Below are 22,102 nucleotides of genomic sequence, written 5' to 3'. Positions count from 1 at the left end.
AGCATGGTGCTGTAACGGTGGCTAAGAGATTATAAGCAGATCCTCAGACAGGAAGCAGAAAGAGAAAGTCAAAGAGACAGCGACAGAGTAAAACTGGGCCTGGCATAGACTTTTGAAACTTCAAAGCCCACCAGCAGTGGCAAACTTTCCCCAACAAAGCCATACCTCCTAATTCTGCCAGAATCTGTTCTGATCACAGGAGATCAAACAAAATGCCTTGGGGGACAAGGGGGAGGCATTCTTTTTCAAACCATCACAATTTGTTTCTTATTGTGTTGTTTCTTAACTGACAACTGTAAACACCTGATAATATGAAGGTATATCTAAAGTAAAATCTGACAAATTTTGTACTTTGTTTTAATTGTTGCAAAGATAAGAGAATTTGAAACCAAAGTTCATGTTACAAATCAGGAAATTCTATAACCTGAATAGCAGTTTTTAATTTTTTTTAAAGAAAAAGTACACAACTGACATTTGATTACAATAGAATGATTTTTAAAATGAACCCTCTGCTCACTCAAAAATGTTTTAAACAAAATACACACAAGGAGAAAACTTGTAGTAAATCAATCATTCTTGTTTAAAAAGCTCCTTTTTGTACTCTAAGCAGACATAATATTGCCTTTCAAACATACTTTACCTTTCTTCAAAGCATAATGTTAAGGCATCGATCTAAACATGGAACAACCTTGAATTCCAGGATTAACAGAATCTCTCAAAAGATCCCAACCCTCAGACAAGGTCAATTATTCATGAACAGGAGGTTGCACTGTAAGGTTGTCGTAGAGACCATCTGAGAGCTACCTTGATCCCTTCAAATAATGATGGTAGTAAGGACTTAAAGAAATAAATTAAAACACCATTTCAAAGAGATGAACCAATGTAGCAAACCATTCCTTTCCCAAGGCTGCTCAGTTGTGTGTACATTTTTATCCATACCCCAGTTCTTTCTCCAAACCCAAAGCTCATGTCATTACCTCAAAGATAGAACTGGGAATCCCTGGACACATTGTTGCTCTTCCTGGTGTAAAGACATTGATTAATCTGTTCTTTGCATTTCAAGATCACTTGTCCATTTAATTAGCATGTTGGGTGGCCGAGCCTAGCTATCTAGGATATAGACCTTTTCCTTAGAAACTCTAGTAGGAGATAAAATTGAGTAAGCTTTGGTATGGATGTGCTGTGTAGCAGAGAAAAGGCATTTATGTCCCTCCACGATCTCAATGTTTATTGAATATCAATATACTAACAACATAGGGTGATTTATTTAGTATTAACCTGCCACATATCACTTGTCTTGGTATTCCTGCCAAGGCAAACATAGATTCTTTTATACAAGTCTTTATAACTAACAAATCACACATGACATAGTAAATCTATACATACATGTATGTTTATTACAGAATAACTGTAAATAGTTAAGGTGTCACAGAATAGTTCAAAAGATTGCAGAGATCTGATAAGCAGGGAAACTGATAGTGTCATAAGTAGAGTCAAACAATGGGGAAAGATAATTCTTAAAACTGTCTTGGCATTGGTTAAACATGGAGAAGTTGCTAAGGCTGCAGAATCAGAGTTGAGCTGTAGAAGAAAAGTGCCATGTATGTTAGAGTCTTCAGGCACAGCACTACCAAGAGCCTAGTCATTCATCTTCTAGCTAAGAAAGTCAGCTATGTGGCAGTCTTAATAATTTTCTGATATCAAGAACTGGAGAGTCTGAAAGAATGTTTTCCCTTACATGCTAATGAGGGCCTTCCAATTTTGCTGGGTGCAAGAGGTACCAGTCTCCTGCATCATAAGAAAATGATTAAACTATTAATGATAAAACAGAAAGTTTAAGATTCAAGAATTTTGCCATGTGTCATTATATCCTATCTCTTCACGTCATGTAGTGATGAAATAGCCAAATAGAGGCTGTATTTATTTTTTTTAAGAATAGCTACCATGGTGACCGGCTAATAACAGGTTACAAAATCTGTCATCCTTCTGCAAAACTAGGCCACCCTAGAACTCCCTTTGAGAATAGCCAGGACCCATATTTCATCCTCACTATGAATTAACTCCTTCCTCTGCACAGTCCTGTCAGTATTACTACATACTGATGATTTTCTCGGGACTTTTCCAAAAAGAGAACTTCAAATTTCAATCTTTGCAGAAAGTTCCAACTGGAGACATATTATATAGCAGACAGAAAATAGGCATGATTGTTGGTAGCCCTGTGAAAAATTTTACTGAAAAGAAACTGCATGTTCCACCAGGCCTTCTGCAAGGCTGATTAACTAATTAGAACTGTAGTGGTCTTGTACTCTGGAGTATTGCAGTTCCAGGGGCTCATTTTCTTAGGCCATCTGCAGCACCCTCACTTGCCATTTATTGTCCTCTATATCTTACCTATGATCTTTGTGACTGTTCTAGACATCTTTTTGGAATTTACAAACAGAATACTAGTTTCCAACTAACAAAAATAAATAAAAAATAAAGGATGCCATCAATTATTTTCTGGACCTAATAACAGATGTTTTCCCACTTTGCTTTAGTGTACTTACTGAAGACTTCCACCAATGTATTTGGAAAATGATTCATTTATGACGTTCTTGTTTGTTGCTGTTGAAACTTGAGCCTGCTTCCACATTAGAACATGGTAATTGTGGTAAACTAAATCTCTGTTTCTGGACCACAATCACTCAAAGTGAGTACCACAATACACTATCTCTTACCCTTTTGGGGTGATAGTTGTGTTTTTATATTGACAGCACAAATACAGGGGCTCTTCAATACAGGTGGAGTTTTATCCCAATAAATGCATAATAACTTAAAAGTACATTCTATAGACCAAAACCACCACATTTCAGAGATTAAACAAACATTACACTCTGGCAGGCTGATTGTTGCCTTTTGTGGTAGCATAGCCCATAATGAAGCTAGTCACTGTGGCTATGTGCTGTCTGGGGAGTGCTTCAGATGACTTGTCAGTAACAGAGGAAAGATCAAACATCAAAATCTGAAGAATAAGCTCTACTGGTGCTATGTCACTTATGTTCCACTGCCAGATGTTACCTGTATGTAAACCTAGGTTTGAGACATCTACAGAACCACTGAAGGACTGAACAGATACAGCTCTGGTGTTGGAACTGGAATGCAAAGTACAGACACCAATGAGCTAAAACATCAGAATCTGCAGCAGAGCATAGGTCTTCACAGAGCTGTGGGATTTATGTGTATTTCTTAACAAGAAACTAAATGCTTCTTTTTTTTTTTTCTTTTTGCCTCAAAAAGTGACATGTATTCAAAAAGAGAGGAAAAAAACCACACAAAATGCCCATCCATTGGTTCCCTTCCCTTCCCCCACCAGCTGTTCCTTAGCACCCCCAAACCCAGGACTGAACCCTGGCTAGGGTCAGGTAGCAGGAGAGCCCCTCAAATGAGGTCAGCAACATTGAGAGGCATCTCTACAATAGAGGGGTTGTACAAAGTAGCAATGTCTCAAAGAGTCCTCTTGTCTTCTGTCAGTAGCCACACCCTCACTTGATCAATTCTGTGGATGTGCTTTTCCCTATTAATGGAAATTGATGAGTAAGGAGACCAACTGCACATCAATGCCTCTGGCCAACAGGTCAGTCATAATTAATACTCTGCAGGCACCAGACCAGAACTCCCTCATGGTCATATCTTGTTCCTTTTGATCCATATCACCATGCATGGCAGAAACAGTGAAATCCCGGGCATGCATCTTCTCAGTGAGTCAATCCACCCTTCTTCTGATATTAATAAAGATTATAGCATGTGTGATAATCAATGTTTCATACATGTCACACAATGTGTCAATCTTACAATCCTCTCATTTCACATTGATGTAGAATTGGCAGATACCCTCCAGGGTCAACTCTTCTTTCGTGACAAGAATCTGAATGGTGTCTCTCATAAACTTGTGGTCACCTCAAGGACATCAGAAGGCACTGGCAACAAAGCTACCAGTGTGCTACTCTTGAGCTTCTGGACTATATCATAGACTTGTTCCTTGAACCCACGGCTTAAGATTTCATCTGCTTCTTCCAGTACAAATATTGATGTATTTGGGGGACAGGTATCTCTGATTAAGCATATCAAACACCCAGCCAGGAGAGCCCACAATGATATGGGGAGCCTCCATTTGTAGCTTTTGCACCTCAGCATGCATATTGGTTCCCCCAATACACACATGATAAGAGGCACCCAAATTGTCGCCTAATGCCATAACCACCTTTTGTATCTGCTGAGTTAATTCATGAATGGGTGCCAGAACCAAAGCCTCAGTAGCTTTTAGCTCTAAATCAATTTGCTTCAGAACTGATATGTTAAATGTAGCTGTTTTCCCAGTCCCAGATTGGGCTTGAGCAACCACCTTGAGTCAAGAAAGAATAGCTCACGGCTGCATGGCAAAGAGTGTCACAAAACCATACGCATACATACCATAGAGGAAGACTCCAGATATTCAAGGCCTCAAAGCTCTCCACAGTCTCATTTCAGTTACTCTTCATGATGCTTTGGACCCATTGTCTCTTGATTGAGAATACTGACTAGCAGACAGGATCCTTAGAATCTCATACTTTATGGACACTATCTTCTCAAAGATATTTATTTAAAAAAACACGAGGTTTTAGAAAATAAAGATAACTGCTTATATTTGTAGCAAAGAAAACCTTTTCCCCTTTGTGCTCGTTGTTTTTAAGTCAAGCTTCAATTGGTTTACTGCCAGCTTTGGATGTTTGGCTAAGAATGGCCTCCATATGCTCATGTACTTGAACAGATGGTGGAATTGTTTCCAAAGGATTGAGAGGTGTGGCCTGGTTGGAGGAGATGCTTCACTGGGGGTGGCCTTTGAGGTTTCAAAAGCCCATGTCATTCTCAGTTATCTTCTCCTTTTAGCCTCACACTTGTGGCTCAGCTGTCTTCCCTCCACTATGGATCCAGCATCATCCCTGGCTGCCTGTTGCCATCCTCCTTGTCATAGGCATGGATGCTGACCCTCTGGAACCATGAGACCTTTATTAAGACTTTCCTTTCTAAGCTACCCTGATCATTGGGCTTTGTCAAGCAATAGAAACATAACTATGACAAGGCTACTACAAAAGATTTGGGATTATAAAATGTGGGGCTTTTAGTTGGGAGGTCTTGAAGTCTTAGAGGCAAATGTTGACATGAACAAGTCTCTTACATCACATCCATTTACATGCCATTTACTTGAAAGTAGAATCAATTTTTCAGTGGGTGAAATGGCGTCTGGAATACAAAATGAAAAATAAAAATATGGAACTGAATCATTGGCTACTTCTGATTGCCTATAATAGAAAATACTCTAAAATAAGGGCTTTTGTACTCAAATAAAAGAATAAAATCACAATAAGGAATATATAATATTGCTCTAAAATGTATTCTCTTCCATGGACAGGTTTAATATTGCAAAAGGATCAGTGCTGAGACCAAACTTTATGGTGATGTATACATATGAATTTTATTTAAATGATTTATGTACCAATAAGTAGAAGCAGGTCTTCACAAACTAAGATTGATTCAGCTGTATGTCCTGAGATGTTCAAATCTGTTAAATAAGCTGATTTAACAAAATTTAACAAAATCAGCCTATTTATTTTGTTTGCTATAACAGAAAATCTGAAACATTGTTTGGTACAGAAGAGTAATACTAGCTTCTGGGAAATGAGTAACTTCTTCCATGTTTAAGGATGATGTAATAATCCCACTTGAGCTCACAACCATACAATATTATGTATGATATTATATATTATAATATACATAATATTATATGTATGTATTTTATTGGTGCATCTTAGAGTCAGTATAGATTAGTAGAAAAAATAAAATGCCTGTGAAATAATTTATATCAACAAAATTCTGATTAATTTGTATGGTGATTAACTTCAAGAATAATAGGTTGGAAAGTAAGAAAATAACTTTATAAGTATTTATCAATTCAGTTGTAATTGCGAGTATTCTATACTTGTTGGACTAGCTTTAAAATATGACTGATAAGTCTTTTGCTTGATTTATTGACCAAAGCAAGAGTGTTCAACAGAGCTTTAAATTAAATAATGCTAAGTGTCCTCAATGTCCTTGCTTAGTATGAAAGATTAAAGAAAATTTCAAGGTAGTAAAGCTAGAATAGGTTTCCTTTTCGCTACATATTCAAGATATTTAATAATAGTCCTTGATAGACCAGACCACAAAAGCATTATGAAGGCATTTGTGACTAATCACAAGAATCCTTAAAATCTGCTAATGATGACATATCAGGAAGCACCACTAAATTCTTGATATAGAAGCTATATGTACAAAGACTAATTGGCTACTCATAGTAGGTTGATTATACTGAGCATATTCCAAAATGGAGTAAATAGCATTTTCCATACCAGAATGGACAATCATCTGGATATGGATATATTCTGTCTTTGTTGTTGTTAGTTAGTACTATTTTTGAAGCTGTCTCTTATTTCAGATTCAGCAAACGCCTCATTTACCACTATAGACAGCAAACAATACAACTGATGGAGCCAGTAATTCGTTTTCCAGTAAGAGGTTTTCAGTGTGGCAATGGATTGTGCTTGTTTTACCAGGAATTCCAATAACTGAAAGAAGCTAGTTCTACAAATAAAATTAACCACATATTGAATACTCAGTAACAGTCCAAGCTAAGAGGAACAACCATTGTGAATTTGTTTTACAAATTGATAGATGCTATAAATTCATAGCTCACATACCTTATTGTTGCATATTCTATAAAATAAGGGTGAAATAAGGAATGTGGGATGTGTTTCTATTATTATTATTATTATTATTATTTACAATGTATTCACTTTGTATCTTGGTTGTAGCCCCCCTTCCTCACCTTCTCTCATTTTTCTCCCCATGTCCTTCCCCTAGTCCAGGGATAGGGAAGGTCATCCTTCCCTACTATCTGACCCTAGCCTATAAGATCTCATCAGGACTGTCTGGATCCTCTCTCTCTGTGGCCACTTCTCCAGGGGTAGGATATCAAAGAGCGGGCGACAGAGTTCATGCCAGAGACAGCCCCTGCACCCCTTACTAGGAAACATGAACACTGAGCTGCCATTGGGCTACATCCGAGCAGAGGGTCTGGGAACTCTCCATGCATGGTCCTTGTTTGATTCAACAGTCTCTGCAGGGCCCCCTGGGCCCAGATTTCTTTGGCTCTGTTTGTCTCCTCGTGGAGCTCCTGTCCCCTCCAGGTCTCTCTATCTCCCCTTTCTTCCATAAGATTCCAGATGCATTATTAAATACTAATAGAAAGTGAAGGAAATCTAATGAAAGTAAAATCATTTAGACATTGACTAGTTTCAGGAAAGAAATATAGAGAGAGCAAATACAGGAAATAATAACAAAACCTACTACTCAGTGATGTGTTATCAGGAAACAGTGCCGGATCTTTCAGGTACTTACTGTGTCACTGTGATCACTTTAAGCTGGAAGAAGCCACAACTCATGCCTACTCGATAGCTGCTGAAAACATCAGTCAGCTTTCTCTCATGTTCGCTTCCTCATTTCCAACTTAATTTCACCTGTATGATTTGATAAGGTAACAAGTGACCTAAGATTCCAGATAGAGCATATCTGGTGTAGGTTCCATGCTCAATTAGCAGATAATAATATAAAAATATTATGAATATTATCCAGAGAAGCGCCACATTATACCACCATTCAGTGTGTCCTTCTGAGCATGTAAGTACAGACAGATTGTTGTGGACATGAGGGAGAGGAGCAGAAAGAGGATAAAGTCTTATTTGTATGTATTTTAAAAGACATGCAAATGGAAATTGTTTTTAAATGTTAATGAACACATAGATTTTGTTATATTGTTGTTTTTGTTCTCTGCTGTTAAACATATAAGATTTTTAAAGCCCATTATATGTGGTGAAAACATCAAGGATAGATATGTGTTTAAAATTGTCTTATATTTCTATATATGAATATACTGATATGCCAAAAACTGTCTTTCATTTGTATAAATAGTGCATCTTCAAAGCAGAACATGGCAACACCAAAGCATTTTGGTTTCCCAAGTGGAAAAATATTTATAAAGGATAAAGGCAGCAGGATTTGAAATGAAAGGCATAATTAGGTTACAGAAAGAAAAATTATCTAAGATATTTCTTTATAGTTTTTTTTTTAATTAACAGATCTTAGAGTTATCTAAGTAGAGTTGGTTTAGCTGTAATGCTGGACTCCACAATGAAGAGAAGTATATCACTATTGATCTTAGGAATACATCACATCAGTTAAATAGATGAAGTATGTAATCGTACTTTAGGAAAGTGAGAAGGGATTTCAGGCAGTCATATCTGATAGTAGTTGATAGAAAAGGCAATGTCTGCATACCTGCCTGAAATGATTATGCTAGTTTAACAATGGAATGAAACAGACTGAGCTAAGGAAAACTACAGTGGTCCCCCCCAGAATTAATTTGTTTTTAATGTTATTCCTGTGAACATTGAAACACTCCATCTAGTTTTCCTTGCATTGAGCAAATTTGCTTGACCCAGCATGATGTTGAGACTGTTTTATGTTTGATAGATTCTCTGTGCTATTTAAGATTCATTGCAAACATCTTTAATGATACTTGTATTTAGGTCTTGATGATATTTATTTTTCTATAAAAAACCATCTACAGATTTATTCTGATTAATATATTTAATGTGTGTTCCAACACTGACAAGGGTAATTAAAATCTCATGCTGCAGGACAAAAGCTCATTGCTAGAGGGTTTTAAGGAGGAATGATGTCACAGCACTCAAAATTCTGCAATGATGGAGAGCAGAACTCTGTAAAATTCCATGTAAGAGTTTAATTCTTCACATTAATGTAAAGTCTAATGGTGTATACTCTGTAAAAAGTGTACCTATTTGCAATTTAGTTACTTATCTTTCAGAGTTCCATCAGTTTCATGTATGTTATAGTTATTATTAATTTCATCACCTTATCTCTAAAACCTTATTTTTTATTTTATGTATTAGTAATTTGAAACTTATCTGGCAAAAATCTTTAGTCTTTTAAATATGCTCATTGCCCTGTTTCTTATTAAAGTTTTTAATGTAAAATTGACAAATTTTGTATAGTAGATTGAATATTGAGGTCCTTAAATACAATTTCTTTAGCAATAAAGTCCTAAATACATTGACTAAGAGGACCCTAGTGTATTTAAGCTGTTAAGATCTAAAAGTAATGTTGTGCAATAACATTATTAAGCCATGTTGCTTTACATAAAATTATTCTCGGCAAATTATGCCCATGGGATTCCTCTTTCACCAAACTGCAAGATGAAATTTCTGAGACTAAAATACACCATTTGTTTGATTAAGCTGGAAAGTTCTGTTTATGACAGGTGTTTACCTAGCCTCTGAATAAACTTCATTTTAGGAAGCATTCCAATTATTTAATAATAAGTATGTAATCACTTCCTATCTATTGGCAGAGCTCACAGACCAGCACCATTGAGGTTTATCCAAGGTTCTCCTGGGTCAGAGACAACAATAGACTCTTAACCAGCCACATTCCTTTAACAGAAAATCAAGACAGACAGGATATAATGGATCACAGTGCAACTCTGAGTTCAAGGGGCCATGAAGCTCTCTGCTAATGAAGTGGATCAGAGCAAGAATCAGAAGATTTAATTCCTCTTTATCTCTGCCCTTGCATTTGGCTAGTCAAAGGCCAATTTGCAAAGTGATTATCTTTGTCTATAAACAGAAGCAAGATAAACAATGTGCAGAAAAAACAAATCAAGGTCAATATTTCATCTTTGCCTTCCAGAAGCAAAATACACGTGAATAACAAACAGAACAGATACTTTTTTAAAAAAAAAAAACTAGAATCAAGCAGTAGTAGTGAAAGGGTGGTTAAAATATTCCTGATACACACAAACACACACACACACACACACACACACACCATCTTAGCCAGCTAAATTTACAAAAGTACAAATTTCAAAGATCTATAGAATTCACTAAAAAAAAACCTAATAAAATCTAAATGAATACTTAAAATATTCTTCAAAATTATTTTGATCTATAAGTCTTTTGTAAGATTTGAAATAATCTCCAAATTTAAAAATTAATGTGTTATGTATTAATATGAATATTTTTCCTTTACTTTTCTTTGAAAAATGATACTTTAATACCTCTAGTCCTATCAGGTATTTTTTTTTATTAATTTTTTGTATTCATTACAGTTTATTCATTTTGTATCCCAGCTGTAGTCCTCTCCCTCACCCCTTATTCCTTCACAATCCCACTGTTCCTCCCTCATTACCTCCTATGCCCCTCTCCAAGTCCACTGATAGGGGAGGAAAGTTAGATTTCATTAAATTATGATAGTCAGTTGTGAAACTATTTGTTCCAGGTGCCTTTGTCAGTATTGACTTATGACCTCCTTTCCATTCTCTTTTGGAACTATTTATTCCAGGTGCCCTTGTCACTACTGACCTATGACCTCCTTTCCATTCTCTACTGTGAGCTAAGAAAGAAATTTCCACTTTCATTCATGTTACTGTTGTGAATTTATATTTTTTAATGAAATCATCCATTTTTCTCTAAATTTTTCAAATTCCTGCAATTGAGTTTCTTTAAGAACTACTCATGATTCTTTTTATCTCTGCTGGATTTTCCCCATTACTCTTCCTAAATCTGGCTTAAGTATATGGTAGCAATTTAAAGGAATAGCTTTATGGTTTATGTACTTAATTCACTAAACTTATAATTTGTTTGTTTTAATACTTTATTAGTGTCATTTTATTTTTTGTTTGTTTGTCTCATTTTTAGGTAAAACTACTTTATTTTTTCAAATCACTTTAAGCCAAAGGACTTAACACTCCTTTTATTGGATTGCCTTGTCCAGCCTCAATATGAGGGCTTTTTACCTTGTCTTATTGTATCTTTTGTCCTGTTCAACTGTCATCTCTTACAAGCCTGCTCTTTTCTGAAGAAGAAATACAGGGGAGTAGATCTGAAGGAGGGGAGAGATAGGAAAAAACTGAAAGAAGTGGAGGGAGGAGAAACTCTGGTTAGGATGTATTGTATGAGAAAATAATCTATTTCCAATTTAAGAAAGAAGTCACAAAGAAGTAACTTGATTAATTTAAAGAGAAAGAATATAAACGCCTGAGTGATGTGCAAGAAAGCACTGACATCAGGCTGATTGACATGATGAAGACATTCTAAAATTTAAAAATAGAATTCAATAAAGAGAGACATTGAAAAGAGCTCAAGGTTAAACTTCAGTGAAGATATAACTGGAAAAAAAATGTTAGCTCAACTAGAAAACTCAAGGGAAAGCCTTACAAGTTGACAAAAGCTAGGAGTAGGTAGAATTTCAGAATTGGAAGATAATGTAGAGAATGGAGACAAAAATAACAAAATAGCTTATCAGGTCTCATCAGATAGAAAGGGAGGAGGTCCTCTCCTATCAGGGGACTAGGGAAAGAGCATAGGAGAACAAGAGGGAAGAGACCTAGGAGGGGGCTGCAGCAGGAATACAAAATAAATAAATTGTAATAAATAATATTAAAAAAATAAAGAAGTAAACTGTAGTTGAGATTTATTGTCTGAGAGAATAATCTATTTTCAAAAAAATAAAAAGAAAGAAAATTTAAAACACACTAAAGGAACGTGCAAGAAATGTGGGACAAAATTTTTAAAACATAGGCATAAATAAAGGAGAAGAATCTTGGATCAGTGGCATAGACCAGATCTTCAACAAGACCTAATAAAACTTTGACAAACTAAGTCATACTTATACAATACAGGAATCACATAGAACACCAAATAGAAAGTACCACAAAAGAAATTCACTATGTCTTATGTCTTATCATAAAATACAGGACAGAACAAAGAAAAAGAAGCTGCAAGTCAAGAACAAAGTCACATAGAAAGACCTGGAGGGGACAGGAACTCCACAAGGAGAGTAACAGAACCAGAAAATCTGGACACAGCTGTCTCTGATGGGATTAAAGACCAAATAGTTATAGTTCCACAATTAAGCTTAAGTTGTATAGAATTTAAGAAAATGTTTTCATATAGGTAATACCCATAAGGATAAAAGTTAATTTAGGCATATAACTCTAAACTTGTCAAGATAGGATAGATAATCAAATACTTTCTCCTTAGTTGCTAAATGCACATGGACTAGACATTGCGCATATAAATCTTACCTAATAGTTTTCATAACTTTTATAATTATTATTGTATTGAAAGAACAGGAGCCTTTTATTGGACTTAAAGGTGGAAATGTTGGTATAATGTTGTTTTGGAATGTATACAATTTACCCTTGGTCATTCAAATGCTGATTTCTCTACCCCACTATCTGGTTTCAATCTGGACACTGCATTATAATGCTTATTCTAAGTATCGCCTGAATCAAATTTGAGTAGACATGCCACCATTTGTTTTCTGTATTGTCAATAAAACAACCAGCCACAATGCCGAGCAAGGAAGAGAACAGCATCTAACATCCTGGTCCTGAGGGGAGGAGAAGGAAGGGAGTGGGAGGAGAACGACATTGGCAGGAGAAGACTTCAAACCACATGGAGAGATAAACTGTACCTAAGATATGACTAAAAGCAAGTATAATGGGTAAAATCTGAATGGTAGGAAACTATGCAGGCTTGGAGGTTTAGCATTGTGCTTTAGGTTAATTAAATAATTCCTAGTCTCTTTGAGGTGATTTGGGTATACAGCTGGTTTAGGAATAACCACTGCTTAACTAAAAGATAAATCAATGATAAATATTATTAACCCACAACAGACAGCCAAGGCTACACAGAAACTCTGTCTCAAAAACAAACAAAAGTGCCTTGTGAATATGGTGATAGCTATTTTAAGCAATAATTTGTTAATCAGGAGAAATGAGTGGTCATGTCCATGAAGTCAGTATACACAATTGGAGCGCCTCTGCAAGTAAATGCACAATGTGCTCATGTTGAAGATACTCAGCTTTTGCAGAGTGCTGATATTTCCATGCACCTCAGTCAGAACTTATATTTCAGCCTGAAGGAAGCAAACCAAACTATTGAATACAAGATTTTGTAAGCAGGAAATTACATTTAAATTCAAAGTCAGTCCAAATGTAATATGGTAATGGTAGGTTCCTTAATTGAGCCTATGAAAACCTACCTCAATTAATAAAACTAAGTTTTGCAAAGTGCATTTGGTGATTAATTAGTTTATAATTTTCTATCAGCATGCAAACCTGAATTATAGCCACTAAGAGTGATAAAAATATTTTCCATCAGGTGCAACGATGCGGTTATTTTCCATGTAAGGAATAAAATCAAAATCTCAATGTATATAATGGGTAAAGAGGTACAAACAGAGACCCTCTAAAAGCGAACTAATTAAAGCTAGCTAATGTTCCTACATTCTGCCCTTCAGCTTCTGTAGAAAACATGAGAGCCACTGGTATTTTGGGGGCATCTTTATAGGCATAAATAAAATATGCCATCAATATTCTGCTTTGCAGAATACTGTTAACATATCTGAAGCAAATTACTTGTAGAGTTTCTATTGTTCTTTCCATTAGTATAAGGCATGGCACATGACATACTGGAGAGTAACTCAGTTTCACAGTAAACACACATAAATCTCAGTACACACACACACACACAAACACACATGCTTAACAAAATCACTAGTGAAAGTCCTGTATCACTGAGATAAATTCAGCCAAAGTTGCAGTCACATAAACTGCCAAGCAATCACTGTCATGTTCCTGTTGTCAGCGCTTATCTTAGACCATGATGATCCATACTCCCTACCACTATGTCAATGGTTTAAGACAAATCACACACACACAAGGTACGGCTTACATTTTACACATGTTCCAAAGATGTTAATAGAGGCTATAGCGAGGATAGAATGGCATGGAAAATTAAGAAGTACAAAATATAAAAAAAAAAAAGAAGCACTCCACCATAGAAATCTGGTTTCTGTTTCCCACTCACTCCCTGAATGGAGTGAATGGTATGAAGGTGGCCTACTAGGACTAAGCTCATTTTTCTTTGCAAAAGACCCCCAAAATAGTGTTGAAACAGCTAATAAGGTCTCTTTAAAGCTAGATTGTCTGTAATCCTTTACAGTCAAAAGTACTGGTACTATCTTTCATGAGTAAACCTGAGCAGTTAAATCCATAAATCAAATTATTATTTCATTTACAAAAAAAATTTTTTGACAATAAATATAAATAAGCTAATTTATATATGCACTTGAGTTCTTAATTCTACATAATATTATAGATTTTCTTCTTTAAATATGTATGTCTTTACATAATGTAAACACCAAAATTTCTAACTCTTTTCATTATTTTATACAAAACAGACTTTCACTATGGTAGTTCATACTCACTTAACCATTTTATTTTTTGATGTGCTGGGAACAAACCCAGGACTGACACACGAGCATATATTTATACTCTTTGAAAAAGGGAAATTTTAATTAGCTGTCCAATAATTTTTGTTGGGATGGGCTTTGATCTTGAGTTTGTATAGTATTTGCCAATGGGGTGGTTTACATTAAGTGCCAACTTGGCACGATCAGGAATCACCTGGGAGACCAGGCCCTGGACATGACTGTGCGACAATATCCAGCTTGGGTTAACTGAAGTGGGAAGATGCATCCTAAATGTGGGCAGCATTACTGCAGGGCAAGGTCATAGACTGAATGAGAGGAGAAAGCATGGAGTGTGTCTGCATCCTGATTGCAGAACAGCTGCTACATACTCTATGCCTGTACACAGAAGCAAGCCTTCTCTAAATGGCTCTTGTCTGGTTATTGTATTTCAGTAACAAAACAACATAAGTATACTGATAATTGATGAAATTAGACCTTACTGTAGAAAAATATTCTCTCTAATAGACTGAGTGCCCGAATAACACCTTATTATAAAGAAGTGTTGGCATTTCTTGAAAGATATTTGAAATTTTTTTTTACTAACCAGATTTACTAAGCCAAAAACATCATCTAAGAATCTAAAAATATTAAAGCAATTACAGAGCCAACAAGACCAAATAAACATGCAAAATTAACTTAAGCGCTGTCATCTTTGGGTGGTTTTTATTTGTATTAATTGAACATCAAATTCTTACTGTAAAGCTAAGTTCTCCCACCTATCCTGTTAACGTATTTTTCTGTTGAGTGATACTTAGTATTTACTTTGTCAGTTATCATAGTTTTATTTCCATTATTAGTGGGGACTTAATGAATGAGCATAACAGTTCATTGGCACCAGCTTAGCTCTTTAGATCTGAACCCTCACCATCAAAACACATGACAGTTATTGTATAAGGAACTTTTAATCTCTTGGTTCAACTGTTGTCTCAGAGGTTTACTGGCTCTGTCTGCTAACCTAGACCTAGTCCGAGAAGCTTCTAGCAGCCACATCTGAGCAGGGGTTCTAGACCCTCTCCATGCATGGTCCTCTGTTAGTGCATCATTTTCTGCAGGACTCCCTGGGCTCAGAACTTTTAGTTTTGTTAGTCTCCCTGTGGAGTAACTGTCCCCTTCATTTCCCTCTAATCCCACACCTGATGAACACCTGATTGTTTTACAAAGAAGGCAAAAACATACAATGGAAAAAAGATAGCATCTTCAACAAATGGTGCTGGTCTAACTGGATATCTACATGCAGAAAAATGCAAATAGATCCATACTTATCACCCTGCACAAATCTAAAGTACAAGTGGGCCAAAGACCTCAATATAAAACCAGACACACTAAACCTGTTAGATGAAAAAGTGGGGAAGAACCTTGAACTCATTGTCACAGGAGACAACTTCCTGAACAGAACACAAACAGCACAGGCTCTAAGATCAACAACCAATAAATGGGACCTCATGAAACTGAAAATCTTCTGTAAAGTAAAGGACATTGACATCAGAACAAAACGACAGCCTACATAGTGGGAAAGCTTCTTCACCAACCCTATATCTGACAGAGGGTTAATATCCATAATATATAAAGAACTCAAGAAGTAAACAACAAATCAAGTAATCCAAATAAAAAATGGGGACTGCCTCTGACATGAACCGATTGGCCTGCTCTTTAATCACCTAACCCTGATGAGGGAGCAGCCTTACCAGGCCAAAGAGGAAGACAATGCAGCCACTCCTGATGAAACCTGATAGACTAGGATCAGAAGGAAGGAGAGGAAGACCTCCCCTATCAGTGGACTTGGGGAAGGGCATAGCTGGAGAAGGGGGAAGGAAGGTGGGATTGGAAGAGGAGGGAGGGGATTATGGGGGGATACAAAGTGAATAAAGTGTAATTAATAAAAATTAAAAGAAAAAAAATGGGACACAAAGACAATGCAGCCAGCCCAGATGTGACCTGATAGGCTAGGGTCAGATAGAAGGGGAGGAGGACCTTCCCTATCAGTGGACTTGGGGAGGAACATAGGAGAAGATGAGGGAGGGAGGGTGGGATTGGGAGGTAATGAGGGAGAGGGGCTATAGTTGGGATACAAAATGAATAAATTGTAATAAATAAAAAATATTATAAAAAGTAATAAATAAAAAACAATTATATAAAACAGTTCTAGAATAAGTGAAATTCCAAATTCTTGCAAAAGTGGGGAACTCTACTCCACTGTAGATAGTACTTTGAAATATAGTTTAACAATTTCTGCAAAGGTAAATGCATACTTACTGTATGGACCAGCAATCATGATGAAAATTTATACCCACAGTCAAATGTAAACATTTGATATTTACAGCAGTTTTCTTTAAAAACTATGAACTGAACAAAGTATCTTTCAGTGGGTGAATGAATACATAAAATGTGTACATGCAGGCCAAGGAATATTATTTAATTATAAAGCAGAAATATACCATGAAGTCTAGTAAGAAACCTTGAATGCATGTCACTATGTGAAAGAAGCCAACATATGTAACCCAGTTACTAAGTGATTCCATTTATGTAGTGTTAAAATTATGAAAACACAAATCGTCTTTGAGAAGGAGTGAATAGGCAAAGTGCAGAGCTCAATCCCCATCCTGAAAAGTAAAGAGGATGGACAACAGAAGAAAAAAAAACAGGAAACAACCTAGGAACCTGCCACAGAGGGCCTCTGAAAGCCTCTGCCCTGCAGACTATCAAAGCTTATGGGCAAAGTGCATGGAATTTTATGTAAGAAGTGGGAAATAGTAAGAGCTGGGAGGACAGGAACCCCACAAGGAGAGCAACAGAACAAGAAAATTTGAACACAGGGAACTTTCCAGAGACTCATACTCCAACCAAGGACTATTCATGGAGATAACCTAGAACCCCTGAACAGATGTAGCCCATGGCAGTTCAGAGTCCAAGTGGGTTACATAGTAATGGGAAGAGGGACTGCCTCTGACATAATCTGATTGGCCTGCTCTTTGATCACCTTCCACTGAGGGGGGAGCAGCCTTACCAGGCCACAGAAGATGAAAATGCAGCCACTCCTGATGTGATCTGATAGACTAAGATCAGAAGGAAGGAGAGGAGGACCTCCCGTATCAGTGGACTTCATGCATGAAGAAGAGGGAGGGATGATGGGATCGGGAGGGGAAGAGGGAGGGACTTATGGAAGGATACAAAATGTATAAAGTGTAATTAATAAAAAAAGAAAAAAAATGTGCTGTTCATGTTACCTCATACTTATCAAAGTGCCACATGGCCTCAAGCCAATGCCACAAGTGAATATTTTTGCAAACTGGGCTTTGGATGATAATCAAGCATCACTGGATGATAACAAATGCACCACTCTGCTCCACCACCCAAATAACAGAGAAAGGCTATTTAGACAGAAATGTGAACATATAGGAATCTATGTATTGTCTTATTATTTTTGTTGTTAACCTACACTGGCCCTATGATTGAATTCTATTACTAAAAACTGTGATAAAAGGAAGAGAAACCAGTAATACTTCTAAAATTTTTGAGCAAACTTTGGACTGACTTCTCATTAAAACAGACACTTATTATTAGACATCTCTATTACAATGGCTGACAGCTCCTTTGGTGAAGAAGGTCCTGTGCTTAATCCACCCAGTTGATGAATACATTCTCAGCCAGAATCCTTAAGCTCAACACCTTTAATCTAAGCTGTTTACACAGTTAATTGCCTCATTTATTTTCCTGTAGACAGCTTACTATAAAGCAAACTTTGTTCTGGCTCTCCCTCAGAGACACTTGCCTTATTACACATTTCAATACATATTGAATCACATTTTCATTGAATTATGGTTTCAGTCAATTCATTTGAGATGCTCACTTCACTAACAGCCATGTGATAAATTAAGGTGAGTTATGGAGAATTCAATATGGAATCTTTTGTGCAATGCATGCATGTACTAGGCTCTTAATAAATATGTGTTACAATAACTAAATATGATTTTTCTGGTAAAAGAATACATGCAGAAACGTTTGTTTGAGGCTAGAAGGTTGAACACAACAGAAAGGTGAGACATAAGGGTTCCAGTTTCATGTTAAAGCTCCTCCCTGTATCACCTTCAATAAAGACTGTGGGGTTCAGCCCTCTCTTTTCCTAACTGCAGTGTGTGTTTATGTGTTTATGCCTGTATGTGAATGTGTATATATATTTATATGTATACAGAACATGTTATCTATCTATTGTTATAATTCTAAAAAACAGGAAAGCTCAATTCTAAAGAATAACAGTAAGTGAAAATAGCTTCACCTTTCAATTATCTACATACTACAAGGTTTTTAATCACTGAAACATGGTGACTATCAAGCTCATAAATTAAGAGATTTATTCCCATTTGTAATACAGATTTTTTTCTAATTGCATTCAGAATGTAATCTCTGAATTAAAAATGCAAGGAATAATACATAATTAATTTGAAGTAATGACTGCAAATGCCAATTTGAAATTCTAATAATTTTAAAGGTCAGATCAGTATATCTTTTCTTTACATTATAGCCATGCTTTCTTGTATTATACACACACACATTCCAAGCATACATATATACTTAAAGTATTTGTTTTCTAAATATGTGGTAGTAAAATATAATCAATTTATATAGATTCAGATGAGTTTTATATGTGATCTTGCATCATTTTTCCCACAAAAAAATAACAATTAGCAGTCATATTAAGATTTGGAAATTAAACAGAAAAGAAAAGAAAACAATGACAATAATACTTTATAATACCCATGTCTTAATACTCTGGTGATCATACATGAAATGATCAATGACTATTCTGAAAAAACAGGAAAAAGTCATATACTACACACACACACAGAATTGAGTGCCTAAGAAACAGAAACAGACTCAGGTATTTAGATAAATACATATTTGTGTGAAAGAAACCTATTATATTTACCCAAACTTATGTATAATGGAATATATTGGATTTGTAACAAGCCAGTTTAATTTTAATGTGCTATATACTTGGTTTTCTTTGACTACATTCTTAGTTCCATTCTATTTTAGAATAAATAGAATGATAATTCATCACACTTTTGCATTTCAATAGTTGAAATTTCAAAGAAAAACAGTACTTTTTCAATTCATAAGTATTTTTAAAGCTTTAAGTAACATAATCTCATATGAGATCATAGAGGTAAGAAAAGCACCATTTTGATATAACCTAGAACCTTTGCTCAGACAAAGCTCGTGGTAGCTCAATAACTAATTGGTTTCCCATAGTAAGGGGAACAGGGACTATTTCTGACAGGAACTCAATGGCAGGCTCTTTGACCTCCCCACCCCCCAAGGGAGGAGCAGTCCTGCTAGGCCACAGAGGAGGACTTTGCAGCCAGTCCTGAAGACACCTGATAAAACAAGGCTAGATGAAAGGGGAGGATGTCCTCCCCAATCAGTGGACTTGGAAAGGGGCAGGGAGAAGCTGAGGGAAGGAGGGTGGGAGTGTGAGGCAATAAGGAAGCGGGATACAGCTGGGATACAGAGTTAATAAAATGTAACTAATAATAATAAACAATAATTAAAAAATAAAATGTAACTAATAATAAGTAAATAAATAAATAAATTTTAAAAAATGGAAAAACACACATAAAACCTCAGTAATATCATAATGACATCCTTTTTAGTCTTTTAACATAAGAATAAAAAGACTAAAAGAAATCTTTACTTACCAGTAATCTGAGCAGAACACATTTCTAAAAAACAAATTCTATTTTATATGTTCTTCTTCTTCATTTTTATTGACATGTTTGTGAAAAAAATGTGCACTTCTAAAACACAATTCATTACCTCAATACACATCTATAGTGAAGTAATCATTACCCCTGAGCTACTGAAGATACTGCTACTCAAATGTTTATCATTTCTTCTGCATGTCTATATTTGTATGAAGTTTTTTTAGATCTGCCCCCTCACTAATAATTAGAAATTCATTACTGTTAGCTCTAGCCAACATATTACACATCACATCTCCAGAAGGTAGCCACCATGCATGGCTATAACTTTTGCAAAACACATGCTAAGCAAGTGTTACACAGTCTTTTAAATAGTGAAGAAGACTTTTTCTTGCTTATGAATTCAACAAAGGTATCACACTTAAGATGGTATAAATGTCACTTTGTAGCACAGGCTGGCCTAGAGGTCATGGCACTCTTCTCCTTCTATATAAGAAAAGGAATTTTTGTGAAAATCCATGATATTTCTTAGACTCAATCTTTCTATCAATAAAGATTATGGAATTGTTAATGTTCTTTGGTTGTAAAAGTCAGAAATTTAAAAAAAAAACAGTTCTTGCACAATCAGATGACTAGATAGAGGAGGCATTCGTTGATACTGGGATTGATTTCCTTGGAGAAAAAAAATGCATTAAAAATCCTCACATTTCAAATGCAAAGTACTTATTTGAAACAATTCTAAAACTTAATCATATTCAATCTTCTTTATATATACAGAATAAATTTATGCATGCATTGTAACTAGTGTGTCCTTTAACATTTAGTTAACTAATTCTTCATAGTAACTTTTTAACTCCTCTCAGCCCTGCCCTCAGATTTTCCTTCAAGAGGAAATCCATATTGTTTCTTGACCTCAGAAAAATCAATTAGCATTTAAATCATCTCTCTGAAATTTCCTGCTAGCAGCAAGACAATTTCTAAGACTTGCCACCAGTCTTCCTGTAAGGAAATAATGGTCTTGGTTCCTTTAGAGGTCCATGCTTTTGAGCTCTGGGAGTCTGAGGTCCCTTTAATGTTTATCTCTTTCTCTATGCTTCTCTCCTGCTGCTTTCCATTAGGCAACATCTATCAGAGTTAGTACAAAAGCAAAAGAAAAAAAAATCATATCTCACAAATCAGTTCTTTGAATTATATTGTGTCACTCTGAACAGCTACAATCTCATGAATGATTAAATTTTTCACACTCTTTGCTTCATTCACACACTGATCCTCACAGAGAAATACTTTGATTTCAGAAAAAAAAATCCTAGATCAACTTCAATTTGCCAGATTAGCTGGACATATCACTCTTGTCAAAGAGAGATACAAACACTTAAGGGACTTAAGTGGTCCCATTAGATACACTCGAAGAACACGGCTTTGAGTGGAATACAGTTTTCCATCAGCCAATACAATAACAGCATGATCGGCACTATAGAACAGAAGAGGTGAAGATGGGTGCTAAAGGAGGGAGGGTGTATAGTCAGACAGTTAAGTGCCTGTTAAGATTTGTACATGTCAATACATGCATACCATGGGTTATCCAAATAAGAGGAGGCCACTTGTTATAGGAAATATATATAAGTATGAGGAAAAATAAAAAGGATAAGTGAAGATCAGAAAGAGTCAAAAATGAAAATGAAACAGAGACAAAAAGAAAGAGAGAAAAACCTTCCCATAGGATTTTGTGTAAGTAGGCATGGGAAAGAGTTCTAGTTTCTCTTTATGTGTAAGGAGAAGCAGAGAGCGCACTGAGATAACAAACAACGCCCAAATTCAACAATGTAACATCAAAAAGGAGGTTTCTTCCACTCCTTGTTCCATGATTCAATAATTAAGAGAAGATAGCATTCACCCTGTTTTTCAGACAAGCTGGAGAGTTAAATGCTTACCATTTGCCATGCTATAGGGTAAAA

General features: G+C 35.8%; 1 protein-coding gene and 1 pseudogene across 4 annotated transcripts in view; both read right to left on the bottom strand.

The window, feature by feature from the left end:
- Positions 1-22,102, bottom strand: part of Fstl5 (follistatin like 5) — a 692,962-nt gene that overhangs the window by 590,111 nt on the left and 80,749 nt on the right. The gene's annotated exons all lie outside the window — the stretch shown is intronic.
- Positions 3,530-7,496, bottom strand: LOC110542723 (eukaryotic initiation factor 4A-I-like; annotated as a pseudogene).

The sequence above is a fragment of the Meriones unguiculatus genome, chromosome 2 (assembly GCF_030254825.1).
Source record: "Meriones unguiculatus strain TT.TT164.6M chromosome 2, Bangor_MerUng_6.1, whole genome shotgun sequence".
NCBI classification, from domain to species: domain Eukaryota; kingdom Metazoa; phylum Chordata; class Mammalia; order Rodentia; family Muridae; genus Meriones; species Meriones unguiculatus.
The sequence above is the reverse complement of the archived record's forward strand: the minus strand, read 5'-3'. Positions and strand labels throughout refer to the sequence as shown.